Here is a 22,127-nt window from a genome sequence, read left to right on the forward strand (position 1 = left end):
AGAAAGAAACAACAAAATCAATACATGAAGGATTGAGGTGAGTGAACTCATGTTGGGCCCGCAGTAAACGGGCTCTTGAATGAACCATGTGAGGTGTTATTGCTAACCTTTATTCATTTTGGCAAGGAATAAAAGCTTTCTAACCACTAAGGCTCTAACAGTTTGTGTTCGTAACCTTCACAGCATGGAGGTCATTGTTTGGGGGTCACAGCCTACAGCTAAAAACAGTGCAGCATTTTGACTGACCAAATGAGACTGATGATTTGAATCCTTGACATTTGAGGCAGCTCTATTTTTGTGTTAGTAGCAACTTTAAGTGATGTAATCACTTAGTTATAATGATGCTGATTCTGCAGACATTCAAGGTGAAACACAATGACATGCCTATGTTATCTGTGTGGCAACTGATTTACAAATTGTTAATATTTTTACGTATCTTCCACTTTCTCAGCCATTTTTGCGGTGATATGTTTAAGATAGCAGAGTGTGAGTTTTTTTCCTGATAAAAGGACAGAACAGTCACTTTTGATAATGCCTTTGTCACATGAAAGGACATTAGATGTGTCAGTAATGTTTTCATTCAGTAACTTTATTTATCCAGAGATTAGATTGTCACCTGCTGAGTGCACAACTCTCATCTTAATCTTAACATAAGCACGAGGCTGCACTTACTCATTATGAACAACAGCCCTTAAAGACTTTTTTAAATTCTATTTCTTGATGTTCAGATATGTAGCTGACAGGTTTATACAGTAAAAGAACATGAAAGAAGAGGAAAGTTTCAAAGTCTTGTTAAACCCTTTGAAACCTGGATTGACAACACTTTTCTTGCTCTATGTTCAGACCCCTTTTTATGAGTATTTAAACCCTCGCTCTAACTGAGCTAAGTGGTTTGATTTTCTTTCAAAAACAAAAGGAAAAAGGCACTGAGCTTGGCAAGAAATGTCCAGTAAACTGTAAAAAATTAGTAAATTTAGATTTTTTTTTAAGTTATGGAAAATGTCCAGACTTCTCACTGACTTCTTCCCATGTCTATGAAAGAAATCAAGCCTACTACTTGCCCAGGTTTCAAATGGTTAAAGACACTGGCTTTATAACATGAGAGTTTCTCGTGAATGTTTCTCTAATAATTTGGCTACCGTGCTGTCTACTTACATAATTACTGTACATTCACATATTGTATTCATACAAATCTAATGATCTTACATGTCACATCACCATCCCAAATGTTACGTAAGAAAATATGATAAAATCATTAAGAGACTGCATAGGATATAGTATAATGATGGTGTAAACTGATTTATATTGCAGGACACACACAAACATGCACACGCACAGCCATTAGTTTGCTGTAATCTTAAGACTGTGTCTCTGAGCCGTTACAGAGATGGAGGCTTGAGTAACATGAGAACAAAGCCTGCTCTGTGTGAGGGTTAGCCAGGTCCGTATGGGGTTGTAGATGTAATTTCCCAGATCAAAGTTCATGATACGGCTGTGTAACATGAAGATGTTGCAAGACAGCATTGATGGAGGGGATACAATGGTCTCATTTAGGAGGCTGGTCACTGCCAGAGTTGGCTGCTCCTTGTCTCAACACAGAGAGGAGCAGGGCAAGGCACATGCAAGTTGCAGCTACTGCATATGGTGGAGATGAAAGACATGTAAAGCAGAAGAGTTGGACAGATACCAGTTATTTATTGTCTCTGTGACTCGCTGATTACATTGTTTCTCAAGTGTTTTTGACTTGAGATTTATTTGAGCTGAATGTATTGGTGTCAAATCAAGCAGAGTTCAGTCCAGCCTATGTCGCTCCAAAAGAGAAACAAAAATGATATCTTGGCCAGAGACCAATAGGCAAGTTTACTAGACTGATGATTCAAATCTCCAACTTTCAGGGGGCAGCCCTAGTTTTTTGAGACCTGTAAAGTGTCCGAGTTCTGGGCTTTATTTGAGAATTTACACACAACTGACTGAATGCAGGAGCCTCAAAGAACAACACATCTGCAGCAAGTAATTCAGTTCTTTGCTAAAAAAGACACTCAGAAGGAACACAGTTTCTTATCACAGGAACTGAATCTTTGGCGTGTAACAAACACTATGCCCGTCGGTGTAACAGTACATACAAAACCAAAACAAAACGGATGAATGAAACATCAACAGAATCGACAAAGAGCTCACAAATAAACGGCTCTATTACAGGTTTTGGACAGAATTAGAGTCTGTTATGTAAATCCGGTCTTCTTTAATGAGGCTGTGTTCAGGACTTTATAGAGCGTGCATAATATGTTTGCATGAACTTAACCAACTTACCCAAGTTCACTTACATAACCAAGACTGTCAGGGTTTCATGTGTGTGTACTAAACCAAACACCTCTCAGGGTATTACTCAGTTCATTTGTTCTTTGTTTATTGCCAAAAGGCCTTTAGAAGCTTCATTTGATACCAGCATATCAAAGTAGCAAGGGTCAGCTGGGCGTAAATCTGCAGAAGCACCAGTGCATCTGATAGTAATTTCAGGGCTGAAATAACAGAAGGCAAGGGAGATCAGTTACATACTATTGGTGCATTATTCTAGGTCTTCAGCACAGGTTAAAAGAAAGAGCAAGAGATCCAGAGAGAGACCAAGAAAGAATACAAGCTCAATGCACGAGCCACAGAGAGCAGAGCTGGTTCCTTTCACACTACAGACCTATTAAGCAGAACCAACTTAATGAAATAGGGGGTCGGGATCTAAGTTCCTATCACTCAGAATGAGGTCACTCTAAACTCATAAAAAATGATGAAAACTCATAAAACCCATAAGTCACTTTTTTCATTATTTGTGCTGAGAGTCAGGGCTGCCTCGCCTCCTCTGGGGTCCGGCTGTATTCCAGAGACTATTGATCCCAGCGCTCTAATGCAATCTGGCTCCCCCTCCATTACTTATTGATGCTGGGGTTTTAGACTAATGCCTACTGATTAAACACTCATGTGATCACATGCAAGAAATGAGAACAAATAGGGAAAAACAACAACAGTGTAAGAACAGCCCTACGAGATAACAAGCAAACTGCACCTGTAAAAGAAAGTATTATTGTCCCCTCCTTTACTCCCCCACTGCTCAGCTTTCACATGTTGTTCCTTAGCCGAATACACATTTTTATATGTTGTTGCTACAGTGTACAAGACAGTGTCGTCTTCTTATATTATTTCTTATATTATATTTATCATCTTTTATTGCATTTATTTATTTAACACAGTCAGATTATAATGTTGATTTATTGATGTTATTTATCTGCATTTTTCAGATCGTGAAACTGAATGACGATCCTTTTCTGTTTATTTAAAATCATCCTTTAACAATATATGACTAAATACTGAGTATTCTAAAGAAAAAAAATCAATTACTTAGATCTCAATTTTTATAAAAATGATAAAAGTGGCTTACCACTTTATTTCATGAGTAATCCATTCGTTGCTGCTCCACTCATGAGTGTCTGAAGTTTGCCTTTTCCTCTCATTTTTTCTTTCTTTTTTTCTTGTGACTGAATTTAAATATCTTAGGGTTTAAATTGATTCTAACCTTTCATTTAAGCCACATGTTAAAAGAACCTGTAAAAGGGTCTGAATTAATCTTGCAAATTTTCGATACATTCGACATCAAACGTCTACAGAAGCCGCTAAGATGTTAATACACTCCATGATTTTTACTCATCTGAATTATTGTATTACAACTTGGTCACAGGCCAATCATACCACACTGAAACCATTTGAATCACTTTACAAACAAGCCCTCAAAATGCTATATAAAAAATCAAAGCACTTCCATCACTGTCCAATTCTAAAAAAAAAAAATCAGATTTTAAATTGGGATGACCTAATAAAATATGCAAATATATGCTTGGTTTACAAAGTCACCCATGACTTGGCTCCACCACCAATTGAAGGCTACATTAGCAGAAGAACTAAAAACCATATTACTCAGGGGTCCACAAGAGGAGATAGTTTTATCCCATTGTGGAAAGTGCTTTTAGCCAGTCAGCCTGGTTCATCAGAGGCTCTAGAGAATGGAATATAATTCCAATTCACATCAGAGAACTTAACACTTACATATCTTTCAGTAACCATTTAAAAATGGATGGTTGATACTTAGACTTGTCAGCACTTAACTCTTTTTGATGCTGTTATCTATATAAAGATTATATATATTCATTACTCTGCAATGTCATTTTATGCTTTATGTATTTATTAATTTGCACTGTTCCTCTTTAAATAAACTACACCTACACCTTTGGAAAGTGACCACGGTAATCAGGATAATGACCTTTGAGGTGTTATCAGGAATTAATGGCCTTCACAGAGGCAAATTCCTTCTGGTTCCCCCAGCCACTAATCTGTGATAACGGACACCTCATCAGGCATTAGGCTATCACTTATGATATTAACAAAAGAGAAATGGTTAATAGGGATTACACATCAACAAGTTAGGATGTAAATAGTTGTATTTGTATTTAGTCATTTTGCACAGTTTAAAACATACAGAGAAAAAAGATAACAAGAAAGACAAGTAATATACAATGCATGGAGAGGCAAAAAACCCAAAGGGCTTATTTAAAGCCCCCACCTAAAAATCTTTCTGTTCTAAATTATTAAAAACTCAAAATACAGGAAGAGCACAAAAAATAATACCAATGATGCCAAACTAAAAACAAATATGTTAGATAACATCTACAACAACAATAACAACAATAATTAAGCATATGGTATAATATGTATATGGGTCTATGTATGAGTGTGTGGGTGAGTGTGTGTGTAGGTGTACGTGAGGGGGATTTGGTTTTACTATCAACACCTGTGCAGTTTTTATAGAATGCATAATAGAACACATCTATCTATAAAAAAAACAAAAAAACAACCATCTTCGGTAACAGCTGAATGAGTAGTTAAAATAAACATTTCTAAATAAAGTTTGCAAGCAAACTGTTGAGTAAAGGAATTTAAAAAAATACACACAGGTTGTAACTTCATTTTGAGCTTTTTAATTTGATTGGTTGATGAAGGTTTCAATCAGGTCACCTGTGGTAATTGGTTGTAGTGAGGAAATGACGTAGGGGGGCGGGGACAGAGCAGTGCACAACACACGTCAAAGAGAAGTTTAAAGTACAGGTCGGAAACAGAGAGGAAAACAAGAGTCAGGAGGAATACGGAGAAACACAAGGATAGATAGTCTGGCGAAAGTTTAAGTAAACAGACGAAGATTGTAGTAGTGGACTATAATGCACATTTGTTTCTTAATTACAGTTTATCAAGTCAAAAGTTGTGTGCTAGTGTGCTATGCTAACGCTAGCATCGGTGAGTCGCCGGACAGCGGACGCCATGGTTGACCGGAGAGGACTGTGTGTTTGTGGGCTTCTTGAAGAGGATTCACCGCGGCAGCCGTCTGGTTTCATCTTTCGGACCACGTGACTGACGCCAAACTGTGAGTTCAACTGTCTGTGTTTTTCGTGCTCTGCTGAAGATAAAGTTTCAATAGGCCACACCGCACCTGAGCGATGTTCAGGCCCCCAGATGTTTTTTTTTTACTGCGCGCGCGCATGTGAGCGTGCGTGTTGTTACCACATCCTAGTTAACTATATTCGAGTCGTCTACAAAGGAAAAGTGTGGTAGCATATTGAGTAATATGGATTTTGCCAGAGAAATCCAAGATTTTGTGGGGAAATATTTTGGTAAAGGCAATATAGAGTTAAATGTTTTTGAAGCAGCTAGCTTCATCTATCACACCTGGATCTACATCCATTTTCTTGTGATGTGTTCATATACCTTTCACAAGCACTAGTAAATTGGTTGCATCTCTGTCAAAAACATTGTGAAAAAATACAAGGCAAGCACTAGCTTGTAGTGTCTGTGTCTCAAAAATTGCACAAAATTAGTAAAAGCTGACAAAAAAATGACCTGAAAATTAGCTAAAAGCAAGAGAGATGGAATTAAAAGGATCTGTCTATCAAACCAGGGGACAATATAAAGAAAAGTATATTCATAGTAACTAAATAATTGACATTATGTCACAAAAAATGCATTGTTATTATTAGTATTATTATTGTTTTTATTATTATTACTTTTTCAGGTAATTTACGTTTTTGACTGCCCAGCTTTTCATTAACTTAACTGCTATTTCTGGGTAATTTCTTCCGATGTTGCTCATTTCCTTCTTAACATGTTTTTGAAAGGAAGCAAGCCAGTTTGCTCAGTTTTCAAAGAGATTATTGATTTTATTTTAATTTTAAACGTATTTAAAACTTTGTCACTCGTCACAGACACACACACACACACACACACACACACACACACACACACTTTATTCATTTTAAAAATATAAAACAGTCAGTGAATTGTTGTCAAGGGTCAGTTATTTGAAATACAATTGTGTACAGTCTTCGCTGTGATATATATTGCAATGTTGGCTAATTTCTTTGTGTAGGAGGTACTATACCTTTTACCCAAAAACATGTAAACCATCATAGTAGCTACCTTAAGAAACCTAACCCAAACACCCCATCATTCAGGTCTAAAACAAGTCACAGCATCTTAAGCCCCTTTCCCACTGCACTAAAAACCTTCTAACACCCAGTAACATCTTGGCTTTTTATTATTTAATGGGAGAGATACAATCGGCCTTCACTCCCTGGTCAAATTACTCGGCAGTAGACACGGATATTTATCGGCTCCAGCTCCAATCTGCTTCCATCGGCTGTGATAGAAATACGACACCTGTGTGGACACAGTAATTTTATCCCCAAGCCACCAGACAACACAGTCCTATCTACCCAAGCAACGTTCCAATGTCATCCCAAATTATATAAGTAAGAGATATAATAAAGAGATAACCACAATAGCATTTTCACTAGCTGTTTTACTGCTGTACTACCCTATATCAGGTAGGTCCATTATTTTGAATGTGACACACCAATAAAAAAAACCCCCAAAAAACATACACATAAAGGAATGCTCGTCTGCTGCTGAGCCTTGTATTCAGCATTGTTCACACTAATCATGAAAACTGGACTTAAGGGTAAAGTGCATTAGGTACCTGATGTGAAAACCTCCTTATACATATAACAATACTATTGCAAGTTCTTACTATATTTAGTCAACACCAGCAAGTGTAACAGGAATGAGACGCTACTATTGTGAAGATAAACCGCATGCTGCTTTAATAGGATTTATCAGTTATTCTCTTGCCAATAGCGATGGATTAGTAAAAAGAAAAAGGTCAGAAGCTCAGAGGAGCGCATGAGATTATGTTTTGAAGCCTATTGATCTCAAGGTGATTCTCTATGCAAATTCCCTGCAAACCCCAAGGAATAGACTCAATTGCAGCATGTGCATGGGAGCCTGTACATCAATCAAAGCCCTGCAGCAAAGACAGACAGCAATGGAGATTCTGACATTGAGGATTTGAGGACTACGTCTCTTGCTTCACAAAGCTCTTCAGGATTTATCAATAGAAATGTTCAAAGTCAGAAAAGGCTTTGTGAATTAAACCTATCAAACAGCGTCAGTATAAACTTTGAAAAAGATGACATTTAATGAATAGGCTTGGGTAAATCCATGTCCTGAGATTTTTATTTTATTTTATTTTTCATTTTTTTATTAGATTTTAAATTTATCATCTTAAATTCATCTAGACACACACACACATACACACACACACATACACACTTGCTTGTTTATGTCTGTGCATTAGAATTGCATTTACAATGGTGGTTAAAAAAACAGCCAAGATTCAATATGTTTTATTAACACAGATTTTTTGTTAAATATCATTTCTTTTTGACTGCACTTTGGTCAATAAGGCAACCAGGATAGAGTGGTATTTTATTTTCCCTAATGTGCTGAGTAGCTTTGTATCTTTTGCCCTGTTTTCACAATTATAATACCTGTCTTCACAAAACCTCATTGTTAGGAGAGCAACGATTACTGCTGTAATGAAATGTTTGGAGAGGCCCATTGTGTTCAAGTCACAGTTCAGTATAAGAACACCTGTTCAATGTTTTGTAAAGGCTGATGATGTGATCAATAGTTTCATGCACATCTTTAGCTTACATTTTAATTATATCAGATGTTATGCCAGTTTGTTGAACATGCTGCAACCTCAAATCTTCTGGAATTGATGACATTGCTGAGGATCTTCATCATTAAGTTATATTAATTTTTGATCAACAGCATCCAGCAGGTCACTGGTAGGAAGACAGTCAGACTATCAGAAGCCACAGCTATTAGTGCTGCCGCTATTCAGCGTTATCTGAGTTTACTTGTTCTCATTCAAGTTACATCCAGAGTGGCAACTAATAATCATTGTAGTTATTGACTAATTTTTCTTGTTTTCTTAATTACTTTATTTCATTTCATAAAATAAGGAGAAGTTTGGAAACCTCATGGTTCAGTCTGTTCTCACGCAATGTTTGTAGGTTGTCCTGCAAAAAGTAATGCACCATGTACAGTATAACCTATGTAATCATGGGCCAGCAATTTGTGTATTGACCATGCGGAAAATGCAGGTTGTTCTCATTCCAAACTCGTCAAATAGAGCTACTTTGTCAGTGCTTTTGTCATAAGTGTGCAACACCAAAAGGCACCTTTCGTGTGCGCATGGAACGCTGTCGGATGGCGTTAGCTGAGAATTTGGCTGGACAGAGCCAGGCGTGGTGTTATCATACCCGGATGTTACCTGCTGTATCTGCCTGATTTGTGCATCGGCGGCGTCACTTAAGAACGTGGCCGGACGGAACTTGTCACGTGCGCATGAAACATGTCAGGATGGTGTCAGGTTGTGACGCTGCCGTGTGAGGAGGAATATCTGGGTGGTGAATGAATCACAAATCTTTATTTAGACCTGTGAAACCAAATTAACTTTTTTATGAACTGAGCTATTTTAAGGTACACCGTCATCATGTTTGTTTTCCTAAACCTAAACTACGCAACTTAGGATAAATATATGATATCAGACTTAGACTTTATTGTCCAAGAAGGGAGACCCTTTTTTCCCATTACTGTGCATTTTCAGACAACAGTAATCGCAACAGCACACGATACCCACATATGCAACGACATGTAAGCTCTACAATGGAACACAACAACATGTACAAACACCACAATAGTAACACAGATGGGGTGCACACTCGGGCCCATTCAGCGAGGTATATCATTTAAGGCAGATATAGCCATGGGAATCAGGCTCTTCTCAAAGTGAACCATCTGCGCCTCAGAGCTCTGTACCTGCGCCCAGAGGGCAGTGGAGTAAGTTGGTGATTGAGTTGTTGAGAAATGTACTGTTTTATTGAAGTGGCCCTGCGTGCAGTGGCCCTGATAGCTCTGTTAATAATGGATAACATGTTTTGTATAATTTTTGTTTGAAATAATTAATAGGGTATTTTTCAGTCATAATTTTTCTGTGATCTCATGTTGTATTTTTACTTCTTTTACTCATACTTATTTGGGATCTGCTGTCAACTCTCACACAGCTCACAAGCAGCCCAGCAAGTCACACAGGCTGGCTCCTCCCCTCTTTGAACCCTCTGTCACTCACATGAACACGCACGCGCATGCACGTGCGCGCACACACACACAAACGCACAAATACACACACACCCTTATGAAAAGCAATTTGACACATCTCCAGCTCCAGCATCACATTAAATACTATTTTCCTGCTGCAAGCAGTGTTTCCCTTTCTCAGAAAGACATGACTGCCTAAGTTGGGGTCTGGCTAGCACCCCTGACGAGTGTTCAGGTGCGAGTGTCCATTCATCGCTGCAGCTTAAATTCCTCTTGTTTTTTAGTGGATCTTTGTTAGATGGGAATTTAGTGTTTGATAAGTTTATGGGAAGAGAGTGTTGGAAAAATTTGTTGCGCTTATGAAGGTGACTTTAAGCATTCATTCAGGATGAACTGACGGCGCATGTTAAATGTAATTTGAAATACTCAAGTTTCCCAAAGCTGGAATCTCTCTCATCAGCAAATCTTTTGTCTTGTGTCTTTAATTTAATGTTTATGTATAAAGGTTTTGTCATTAAGCCTAATTCATGGCAGCTTTAGCTTTAGCCAGTCTTGTATGTCTCCGAGGGTACTGTAGCTGTACAACTGTGGACTCCTTGCATTAGGTATTGGCTTATTCAAATGTTGACTTTTACAGCCCTTTTCTTATTTCGTGTCTGAGTTGACCTGACTTTCACACCCAAAATAAATGTTGCCATTTTAATTATCTGTCCTCGATCTACCTACAGTAATCTCGCTCTCAATGTCCTCCCATTTATCCAGCCCCTCAGACAATCAGCCAGTCTCCAGTTAGCCAGTCAGCCATGGGTAAATGTAATACTCTAAAGGGCCCCGGCTGATTTGATGAATCAAAACTAAAGCAAGCAGAGGGCAAGAGGGAAAGAGCCTGTCCTAGTAACTAGACAGTGATTTTTTTTGTCAGCTCTTCTATTTAAGTCTGTATATGAGTTGTTCAGCTATTTTATTCAAACAGCTCATTCTCTCACATCAAAAACCTTCTCATGTGCATTTTATGTGACAATTCAATTATATTTTTTATGATAATTAAGTGATTTTTCTGGCTGTAGAATCCTCTCTGTTTTGCTGACACAGAGGCCCTCACATTCACAGACCTTTCACTCAAACTGGACTTCTCAGATTGCACTTTATGTCTAGCACTCAAAGCAGCACACCCTGACCGATACAGCCAGTCTGAACGCCTGCTTACTCTTCCCTCCAGACAGTTCCCTTTCAATCAGTGTATTGTCTTGTTCCAACATAGAAATTTAAAAGTGACTTGCTTCCTTTTTGGTGTTTCACATTAAACATATCATTTACATATGGAGCTCCAATTGGGCAGTTACTCTCTGGTGTTGCCTCTTAGCTGGCGCACAATTAAATATTGAATTTCTTTCCTCCTGCTTTTTAATGCAATGCATACAGATTAGCTCCTTTTTTGCGGTATATTTACTTCGTAATGTGTCTTATTGAAACAACGATGCATTAGCCGACAACACTGATTGGCACTGTGGTCCTGCATCAGCACTTGGTCTTGGTCCCTGTGTTCATCAGTGAAAAAGAGCAGTACTGGTTGCCATTCCCAGATATAAGAGGACATTTGCACAGAGCATTTTTGTAGTCAAGACCGCCTAAAACAAAACACAAGTCATGAACCAGATCACACTGTGTAGAGACTGAGACAGGAGCAAGAACTTTAGTGGTTTAAAGAGAGTCAAGACCAAGACCAGATCAGGGCAAGTCTCACACTTATGATAAAATGTGGAACATGCAAACCATAGACTTTCCTTAAATGTAACTGAAAGATCCACATTCCCATAAAAACACTCAGACAAACAAATGAACATTAATTTACATTCACCTCTTTTATCACCATACTTCATATAGTATGTGTGTGTAGACGTGTACCATGACAAATGTGGTGACAAAATATTAAAAAAAACATGCTGAGGTGAATTTTATGCGTGGGGATTTTCCTTTGTTTTCTAACAAACAAATGCAAACACTTGAAGAAACAGCTTAAGTCATTTTAACTTTCTTTATTCAACACTGCGGCTTTGCACAGGCAATGAGGGTTATCCGTGCAGTTGTGGTCTTGACATAATGATTCTGTGTGTCTTGTTTCAATTATTAACCACAGTTAACCTCTTATTTCTATTTTTTTTTACATTTTAAAAAGACGTTTTAAGAGTGTACTTCCTATAGCCAGTTCTTCATCATTTTGCATCTGTATTTTTCCAAAGAAACCAGGCAAACAGTAAGAACTGTGTCTTTTGACCTCCCCTGAATTTCATATTAACTGAGAAAAAAGGAGCAGTAGCAGTATAATAACCTGTTTTTCAGAAGGATAAAAAATTAGGTGATTTAATTATACCGCTTTTGTGTTTAGTGGCAACACATGTGCAATACGTATAGTCTTTTTTTCAGAATTAGCCACAGCCGTCACTGGCTTGTGCACCAAATCCATGCCAACACGTGCACAGCCTGTATTCACATTGAGACAAACAATACGTTTTGGTCAAGTGGAAAAGTTTGAATTTTGTGTGCTTAATCAGACAGTGTTTTTCTTACCCTTAATAGTGTTACTGCACCATAGCCCAAACTTTGTCATTTTTCATTAGAAATTATTGCATACATTATAATGTGTTCAGGTTAGAGTAAATTGATACTAGATTCAAAGAATGAGAGACGCTGAGATGAAAAGGGGCACTTATTAATACAACACGGGGAACAGTGACATACCATAATTGGCATTTCATTATTACCTTGGAAACTAGAGGCATAGTCTGCTTCCGCTGAGTTTAAAGACCCTCTTTATTTTTCTTTCTCTCTGACACACTCATTCTCTCCTCTGTCTTCATTTCTTTCATGCCAAATTATCTGTGTGAAGAAGAGACTTGAGTGCAAGTTATTTATGACAAAGACAGACACAGGAAAAGAGGGAGAGAAGTGGCCAGTCTCGCCAACTCTCCACTTTACCCAATTACAGTTTAGCCAGAAAACTGCCCCTGGCTGCCTGGAGCACCAATTAACACCCACAGTGAGAGGCTTTGGGAAACCTCTCTGACTCAGTGCTGTGACCTGACATTCACCCCAGCATCACTGTATATTAACACCCAGCCAATGAGACCATAATGAGATCACACCCAGGCAGAGAGTGTAAAATATCGCGCACCCCTCAGGACAGAACTTTGGCACAGCATACTGGCTGGAAATCCTACATGAGCTGTGACAGACAATTTTGGATTATGGAGCTCACAAAAGTGCAGTGCAGTATGAACCTGTGCCAGATGGGGACTGGCACCATACACTCCCACAGTGCCCCCCATTGAACACCTCATTGGACTCAGTCATATGTCCTAACAGTAATCTCAGCTCAAAGGTCCACTCTCTAGCTTGCAAGGATTCCAGCCGCTAGCTTCATTTGCTGTAAAAGGTGTGGTGCGTCGGAAAAGTTTGGTCTGGAACTTAGTAAGTGGACCTTTTGAGCTTACATTTTGTTTGGTATACTTTTCCCAAAGGTCAAAAATAAATATCCATGCTTAAAACTTGAATGAATATTGCATGTATATTGCAAGTATTTGATTATTTGAATACTGAGCCAATTGGTGCAATTTCTTTTGAAAACATGGGAAAAGGTGATGAGCAATTTTGTTAAATTTTTTCCTCAATTAGCAAGAAATTAGTAGATTTAGAATTTTATTCCTAAAAATGCTATGGATTTTTTTTTTTAAATAAAATTCAAAACTAGTAGGAAATAATTATCATAATAACGTGTTTAAAATTATGTTACAAAATTGTAATTTCTAAAGCACCTTCTTTCTGGGTCATTTTTATTTTATTTTATTTTTTATATTTTGTTTTTTTTAAACTAATTTTCAGGTAATTTTTCTTGTGGTTTTGACTAATTTCTTGCAAAGCTTCAGATAATTTCTTTTTTCATTGCTCATTGCCTTCTTCCCATGCAAGAACATTTGCTCAGGGGGTCAAAGGGTTAATGTGACCTGGTCCACTGTATCTTGAATTTTAGGCTCAGGTTTGTCAAAAGTCTCTTACCTGGCACCCTGGAATACGTTTTTTCCTAGGAAATTTATGTTCGTTTCATAACTGAAAGGGAAAAGAATGTTACCTTTTAGTTCTGGTCTGGTTCGTGTCAAGACTGGCTTTTAATGACGCATCTTAGGTATAAACATGAAGTCATTTGGACTGAGGGGTAAATTGTTCATAGGACAGTTTTGATGACCATCACCTTGCATCATCATTACAACGTGGACCCATGTGAGGAAATCAAACCCACCACCACAGTTACCTATAGCCAGTCATGCTGCATGTTGCTGCGCCTCATGTCTTTATCTCCTCTGAAATAGGTAGCAGTATGAGCATTATTAGTTGGGACTGAAACTGTTCATATGTTATTAAATATGATGGACGGGTAGAAACAGGATAATGATGAGGTGTCTGGTAAGAGGGGAATACAGTAGTTGCTGTCAGAGTGTGGTTACTACATTTGACTCACTTTATAATGAGGAACTAAAAAAAACAAATCCATGGTGAAGCACACAAACAGTGTGTGAAACAATTACTAGCCAATCAACAGAAAATCATCAGCTATTTAGGTAATCAATTAATCATTTGAGTTTCTCATTTTACAATAATTTTAAATTTAATATATTTGCTTTGGTATAGCAAATATGAAAAGAAATAGTAATGTACATTTTTAAAACAATTTTCTAAAAATTTAAAGAAAAACTGATAAATAGATAATGAAAATAATTGTGAGAAAATATCACCTGCTGACGCAGATTATGTTACCATGTTTACCATTTGATATTAGAGTATTACTTCCTTAAAGCTGGTGTAGGGAGAAATGTGGCAAGGGCAGAATTTGAAAATACAAGGGCTGTACCCAGTTTAGAATTATGACAGTCAAATAAGAGTCCTCTTTTAAATACAAATAATTGCCGAATCGTTTTTTTTATTTTAAATTATTTTTTATTAAGTCAGAACAGGGTCCAGCAGGTAGTGCTGGCGAGATGAAGCGTCATGTAGCATTAAAGCTTTCCATCCTATTGGTTCACTCATGGGCCGAAGCTCCACGGTGCTTCATTTGCTCTTCTGTGCCATCAAGTGGACAATAAATGTACAACAGGCAGAGTGATTATAATGATGCGTGAAGCTATGAATTGAATTGTACTTTAATGATAATGTCAATAAACCAATAATTACTCATTAATAAGCTCAAATAGATTGCAAAAAAACATGCAATTAAGTCCGAAGTCAACAAAATATGAGGGGACAGTGGAGGTCCGTTGCGTTTCGTTGCCCCTTAGTTCGAATCACACGCCAAACCCGCAAACCATTTCCTGAATCAGTCACATGGTACGACCGGCTCCCGAGGCTTCGAACGTCACCACATATGTCATCGATACAAGCCTCGATACGCGCTTCACAAAAATCTTCATGAATTACTCGACACACGCTTCGAAGCCTTGACACGGAAGGACACATCACTACCAGCAGGACATTTAGTGTGACAGCAGCATTCATGTGATATAGTAAACAAGCTAACAGCACTAACAACAGATCAGCAATGTAGAACGACATATTTTTCTGACAATATCAAACAAAAGCCAGAGTTTGTGCCGTATTAAGTTGCTGTGTGCTGTAGATTCACCACCTCTAAGCAGAAAATACAAGATAATGTTTTCTCGGAGCCTTACTGTGCAAGAGTCTTTCTTCCTCCGTGCTGCTGCATCGTGTACACTGCAGCCTCTATCAAAGAGTAGAGTGAAAGTCAAGAGCACTCAATCCCCAACAAAATCTGTCCCGAGGTACACTGCACAGCACACTGACTAGGAAAAAAAAAAAGACTGCTCGACTTGAAGCAATCTCTTATTGGTTATCGGTATCTTATCGGTCATGAGAAGCTGGAAATTATCAGTTATTGATATCAGTTGAAATAATCATTATCGTGCATCACTATTTCTTTTCTGTCTTTTTAATTGTTCACTCTTTAACCTGCTATTCCTTTGTACCCTCCCAGAGGTTGCACAGCTTTCTGAATCATTTTAGCAAAGCTTTTTCAGCTCTAAGCAAATCTAAAAATAGAGAACAGTATCAAAAAAATTGCGACATTAAAGTATCACACAGCCACTGACAATCTGACAATAGATGCTACAAAATGCAAAATAAATAAATAATATTTTATGCCTGTGGTGCTCCCCGACACATGACCCCCCTGGGAATCCAGCTGAATAGGAATGTGCACAGAATGCCAGCACGCTTATGAAAAATAGTTATGCAACTGCTGAACTCGCTTTAACATGCAGGAAATACAGTGTATTATTGTAGGAATGCACTGGACTATTTGATGTGACAGGTGGAGCAGGCAGTCAGCCAGAGCACTGCTATCCAGCCTTTGTCACTCTAAAGAGAGCAAGCTAAAGAGAGCAAGAGGAGGGTTAAATGTACAAGTTAAAGTGATGATACAGGTTGCAGAGTTGATAGCTGGACCATAGGTTATTGGTACACCCTCATTAGTTGTGTAAAAAGATGTATAGAGGTGTTCACAAGAGATAATATTTTGACATTCCAGGTCTTATCAGAGTGCAGGGAATGTTTCTTGTGCGCTCTGAGGACTGAGCACAAAATCCTGATTTTGTGTGATGTGTTCAGTGTAGAATCTTTTCACATTTTGGCTCAGGCGGGCCTCAGAGAAACATACACAGGAGGACAGGATGACACTTCAGGCCAGAGCAAATGATTGTTTTTCTCTCTGCTAGCAGGTGTATGTTTTGTGGTCAATCAATAGTTTTGTCATTATGCCGCAGTTTAGATGCCTTTCCAAATATGCGCGTGTGCACGCACACACACACACACACTCTCACACTCACACACACACACACACACACACACACACACACACACACACACACACACACACACACACACACATCCCAAATAAACCACACAGCAGCACTGGAGTTTCAAAATAAAATGCATTGTATCAGCAATTGATGGCATTCTGTCCACAGAGACAGAGTGAGGTAGCTTTTGTTTTGAAAGAGATGCAAGGAAGTTGAGGTAAAACAAACAGCTTTGTATTTCCTCAGCTCTGTGACAGAGAGAGACTTAAAACTGCAGTAAAGAGTGGTGTAGAGTCAACAAACACGAGCGTTGCGCATAAAAAAACGGCGAGGCACCGTTTCTCTAGATGTGCTGCAGCTGACATGCAGCGGAGACGTGACTGACATGCGCTGCTCAGGCAGGCAGTGTGCATGCTCTTATTTGATAACATGAGTGCCGAAAGAAAAACCCAACACGATTGGCGCTGCTCACGCTCTTATGACGCGCGCTGTGTGAAATGGTGCGACGTGTCTCCGCACATTACGTGAATCAACGTATTTACGTAATTAATGACGTCGATGCCTTGGCCAGCCCGAGTGAAGTTTCTTGTATTAGCTATTTTCCTTCTACCAAACTACATCTGCCAACCGTATTAAGACAGCATGCATCTACTTCTAGCTCCCATAGCACCACTGAGCTCAGCAGAGAAGGATGCCATTAATGTTTACATTTTGTGCTGTTACAAGCTCTTGTCCATTAGTAGATGCACGCTTCCTTTTGCTCAGTGATGTGATTGGTGAGTTCTGTAGAAAGAAAATAGTCCTGAATGAAACTCACAGCAAGGTCTGAGGATTACCTTGAGTAACCAGGTCATGATTTCTTGAAAGAGACTGTTGAGTTTTTCACTTTGACCACCATAGGTCAATTACCATCAAGTTTCACTATATTGGATAGAAGGCAGACAGCTCTCCAACACTCAGTAACTTACATCAATACTAGATGGAAATAAGGATAGGATGAAAAATGTGTACTTTTGATTGTGGGTTGCACTGTTCCTTTAGGAGTAAGAAAAAAGGAAAAAAAGCACCAATAGATAATTTATGTAAGCAAAATCCAAAACGGGTTTCCTCCATTTTAGCACATATTTTATATTTAAAATAGAAAATGTTTACATGTAAAATTGCTATATAACTATTTGTTTGTTTTTTTCTTTGGTTACGTAGCTATAAATCAGCTACATTCCATACTGACATACTTAGAAAAGGCAAAGTGTAGTTGTACAGGTCTGTGTACGTTTGTTTATAACAAAACAAACTAATTTCCTAATTTGACAGAGAAAAAAATGAAAGGACATCTCAGGTCAGTCAGACATTTAATGCACAACAGCATGAGCACATTCCCTGCAGACCCTGCAAAGCGAAATATCAATTTCGAACAAGGATAATTTAGCACAGTTGATGAATTTCATAGTTTCCTTCCAAAAAAGGGGGGAGAAAAAAGGTTAGAAGAAAAGGAAGTCTGTGGCTTTGATATCATTTAATTTCTACAGTGTTGTGCTTTGTTGCTGTTTTAATTTCTTAAAAATATATGTCGGTCATTTATTCCATTAGAGCAATAAAGCTGAAATTGCCCAAATGAAAGCCTCAGACCTCTGGTGTGTCTCAATTCTGACTGACCTGAAAACTGAGAAATTGCAGGCGAGAGCACAAAGTGTTCCCTCGTCTCTCAGTGCAGATATCAGTGTCAGCTGAGCAGATGAGATGAGATCTTTCTTTCTGTCTGTCTTTCTTTGTTTCATTCTTTGTTTGTTTCTTTCTTTCTCTTTCTCACACTCTCTCTCTCCTTGCCTTACACCACCCTTTCTTTACCTGCCCCAGTAAAAAACTAAAACTAACTCTTTGGCAAAGTTTCAAAAATAATCCTAAATTCCAGGACTCTGCACTTAAACTGAGATCACCTTAATCTCTCACAGTCTCTCTCTCTCTCTGAATACATTATCATGGCACTCTCCTCTGTTCCTGTGTTACAGAAAACTGATGAATCAAAGGTTGATAACTAGTTGAAAGGGCTCCTTTGTCTAACTGGTGGTTAACATCAACTATCGAATGTGTGTTGTAAATGTTGTCATTCACACATTTGTGAGGGTCTGCACAGACCCTATGTGGACATCCATGTGCAGCCAATTTTGTGCGACCACACAGACTGTACGCATAGCAAGTGCGTCCACTGAAGGACTGCACCTAACGATTATTTTATTATCAATTAATCTTTGAATCTTTAAATCTTTATCTTTTTGTTTAATTGACAAATCTATCGATTATTTTTTTGCTTAATTGATTAATCTAACGATTATTTTTTGAGTAATCGATTTATCTATTGTTAGTTTTTTATTGATCCTACTATAATTTTTTTATTACTCGATTAATATAACAATGAATTTACCGAAAATAACATTTTAAAACTTGTCATACATTTTCATGCGTTATTTATTAGTATTTTCATGCATTATTCCCCAACAAAAAATAGCCCAGTCTGAACTGGTAATCTGAGTTTTACAGTCTGATATAAAGTCTCTAAAAAATAAAATGAATGCAAGAGCTTGTTCCATTCAAGTGAAAGGAATGTAGTGCAATCAACATTTAGCAATCCAATGGCAAAAAAAATAAAACAATGTAAAATACAAGTCATTTAAATGAGGAGTAACAAAACAGTTACTCTTTGTTACAGTAACAAACCTCAAATCTAGCAGTCCAACAAAACATTTTACAGTAAAATTAGTGCAATTTGAATAACTTTTAACTTTTCTCTAACAGAAATAATTATAACTAGTACATTATTTCTGCATCAAAATAGTCCAGCCCTAACTGAGCTTTAAGGCATACCGCTGCCTGCTGATGTGAGTGCTGTATTTTCATATTTATAAGCACATATTCCACTCATTTATGAAGTTATACAAGCTCCTGCAAAGCTGACAACCCTATAAATGCATTGTATCAGCAACTGGTGGCATTCTGTCCACAGAGACACAGTCAGATAGCTTTTGTTTTGAAAGAGAAGCAAGGAAGTTGTGGTAAAACAAACATATTTGTATTTCCTCATCTCTGTGACAGAGAGAGAATATAATGAGTCATGTTTTGTCTCAGTGTCATTTAGGGGCTAGGGCGCACAGCTATGCTGCTCCTAAACTGCCCCTGAGCTCTCTGTCTGTCTTATCTAAATATTTTCGCCACTGCCACTAGCAACAAAACTATGGTACAGGTGCACTATACCATAGAGAAACAATGATTTGCTGACGATGATTTGCTAGCAGCGCATCTCCGTGTGATCGGCTCCTCAATTGTACTATGAATAGAACCGCATGTGTGTCTGCATGAGCGTAGCTGTCCGTGGACATTCAATGTGGAGTCTTTCCAAGACTTCAGACAAACCACACAATTGAGTATTGAGATGGAAAATTGTGAAGCAGAAGTGCAGTTTCAGTATAAAAGTTGAGTAAATTTTCAGAGAAATTAGGTTTGTTGTCAATCCTGAAAGACTTGCATTGTCCTTTTTGCCTTATTTGTCCCAGTATCATTTGATTGCATCCAGGAGTGATGAAACTTACCTCACAGTGTCTGAGACAGATTCATGTACATGGTGCAAGTGAAGCTGATGGTCATAACTGAGTGACAGACAACTTTGTCAGCTGGTTCAGTAATGAATTCAGCTTGTTGGCACAAGTGTATTTTTAGTCTGACAACCCGACAGCAGAAACACTGAATTTTGTCTCACTGCTATGAGAACAGATCATCTCAGGAGACAAGAGAAGGTGATAAAGTGGTGCAAAATTCAACAGCATACAGGCAAAGAGTGAAGAGTGACAGCGAGGCTATTGTATAGTATGTTCCCAATGCTTTATTTTCTCTAGTTCACCCTAGAGATAGAGGGTAAAAAAACTGTTCTGAAGTCTCTGACCCAGTTTATTAGACTTAACAGCATCATGCTGTATTCTTCAGTGACAGAAGAGGTACTCAATTACAACTGACCCTTTGACATACTTAAGATTTGTGTGAACTGTAAGATTTGTCATACTTTAGAAGCTGATTCTGGATCTGCACTGTCTGAACCTACAAATAGCTGAACATCTGTTTCATGTAACAACAGTAAAACAGTTGTTGGCATGTGTCTGTCCCTGTAACTAATCACATCCATAGACCTGAGTCCATAGACCAGAGTCTGAGAGGCACTTACTTTTATATTTACATTTTTTACCTGCTGTTTGTAATGCTGTTGGTGCAAAACCTCTCCTTTTTCAGGAATGCTACTACCCGAGTAATCCAGGTAATTACTACGTTCTTTAATTTTAGTGTCAATGCGCTGTCACACAGTCTTTAGCAGGGTCAAGCAAAAAGTCATAACCGAAGCCCTCCTCATATGGTGGCTATAATGGCCGGATGTCCGGTAACAGAGCATGGCTGAAAAAAACCTGTGGAGCATGTATTTATCACATTATGCCAGCATTACTATGAATGGCTGATTTCCCATTTATAAGTACAAGATGCAAAGAACAGTCAAACAGAATGACTGCAGAGCAGCGGCCAAAGGGGCTAATGAGAGAGAAAGCAGACCAGCAGTCACAAAATAATAACTGAAAACAACAAAAAATGTATTGTTGGTGGGATTTCCATGAGAGGCTAAACTGGTGCTTGCAATTTTCAGTGTGCTGTTTCACAGTAATGAGTAGGCTGGTCTATAAAGGATAACTTCTGTGTGAAATAAAACTTATAAAACAGCACTCCATAAAAGCCATGTGAGATTTTAGTGTTGTGGCCAGCTGGTTGCACAGAACCAGTTGCCAAGGTTTTACAAACAAGGCTTCAGTGTATTTGAAAGTAAAGGAGATGAAAAAGAAAGTGTTCACATTTACATTAAAGCACCTCAGTGTGTTAATAATACATATTTAAAATAAACATAGAGTCTTATGTTGGTGGAAAAAAATCTGTTGGGACAACAGAAACTCCACAGATGAATTTGTTAATTTGTGTGATATAAATTGACTTTTATTTTGAAATGGAAACACCTTCTTTTGGTGCCTCGTCCTGTGTGAACTCAGTTTCTCACAATGCTCCAATTTTCACACCTATGTGTGAATCCCTGTTTAACAAAAGCACAGCTCTTGATTCTTCCGTCCGCTCTTCGGATGTATCTCTGACCGCAGATCACATTGTTCAGGAAGACCTCCAGCACTGTTATCTCCTGGGAGAACAGACCAGAGTATTAATACGAGTAACAAATAGGCCGTGTAGTATATTTTATGAGACCAAGTAAATCAATTAAAATTGCTTGGTGCTTCTGAAGAGACTTAATGTAAATTACATTACTATAATTCTTATTTATTTATTTATTTATTTAAATTATTGATTCTTTTTGACAGTTATTTATAATTTGTGATAGCTATTGTGAAACTTTTAACCTATGAGTTCCCAACACAGCATTTTAGTATTTCAGAGTTTTAGAAAATTTAAATAATATGAGGAGTACAAAACTAACACTTAAAATTAATGCAACCTACCGAATAAAAATTATTTAAAATGTAAACTTGCTCTTAACAATTTTTTTTACTATATCTTCTGCTCAACAGCTGTTCTTCAGTGGCATTGGTTAATGGTCAAAAAGGGTTTGTCAAACTACAAGTGGACTGCTTTCTGTCTTTTTAATTACAGTAAAATTATGATAATTTTTCAAAATAGCAAGGCATTTGCAGAATAAAG

At 37.9% G+C, this 22,127-nt stretch overlaps 1 long non-coding RNA gene across 2 annotated transcripts in view; it reads left to right on the top strand.

Moving 5' to 3' along the window:
• Positions 1–5,116: 5,116 nt before the first annotated feature.
• The window catches only part of LOC148189555 (uncharacterized), a 62,660-nt gene continuing 45,649 nt past the window's right edge, over positions 5,117–22,127 (top strand). For both annotated transcript variants that reach the window (XR_015776600.1, XR_015776599.1), the window contains exon 1: positions 5,117–5,458. This is a non-coding gene — a long non-coding RNA (uncharacterized LOC148189555). The remainder of the gene's footprint in view (positions 5,459–22,127) is intronic.

The sequence above is a fragment of the Plectropomus leopardus genome, chromosome 5, assembly GCF_026936395.1.
Source record: "Plectropomus leopardus strain MGB_pleo_1.0 chromosome 5, ASM2693639v1, whole genome shotgun sequence".
Classification (NCBI taxonomy): Eukaryota; Metazoa; Chordata; class Actinopteri; order Perciformes; family Serranidae; genus Plectropomus; species Plectropomus leopardus.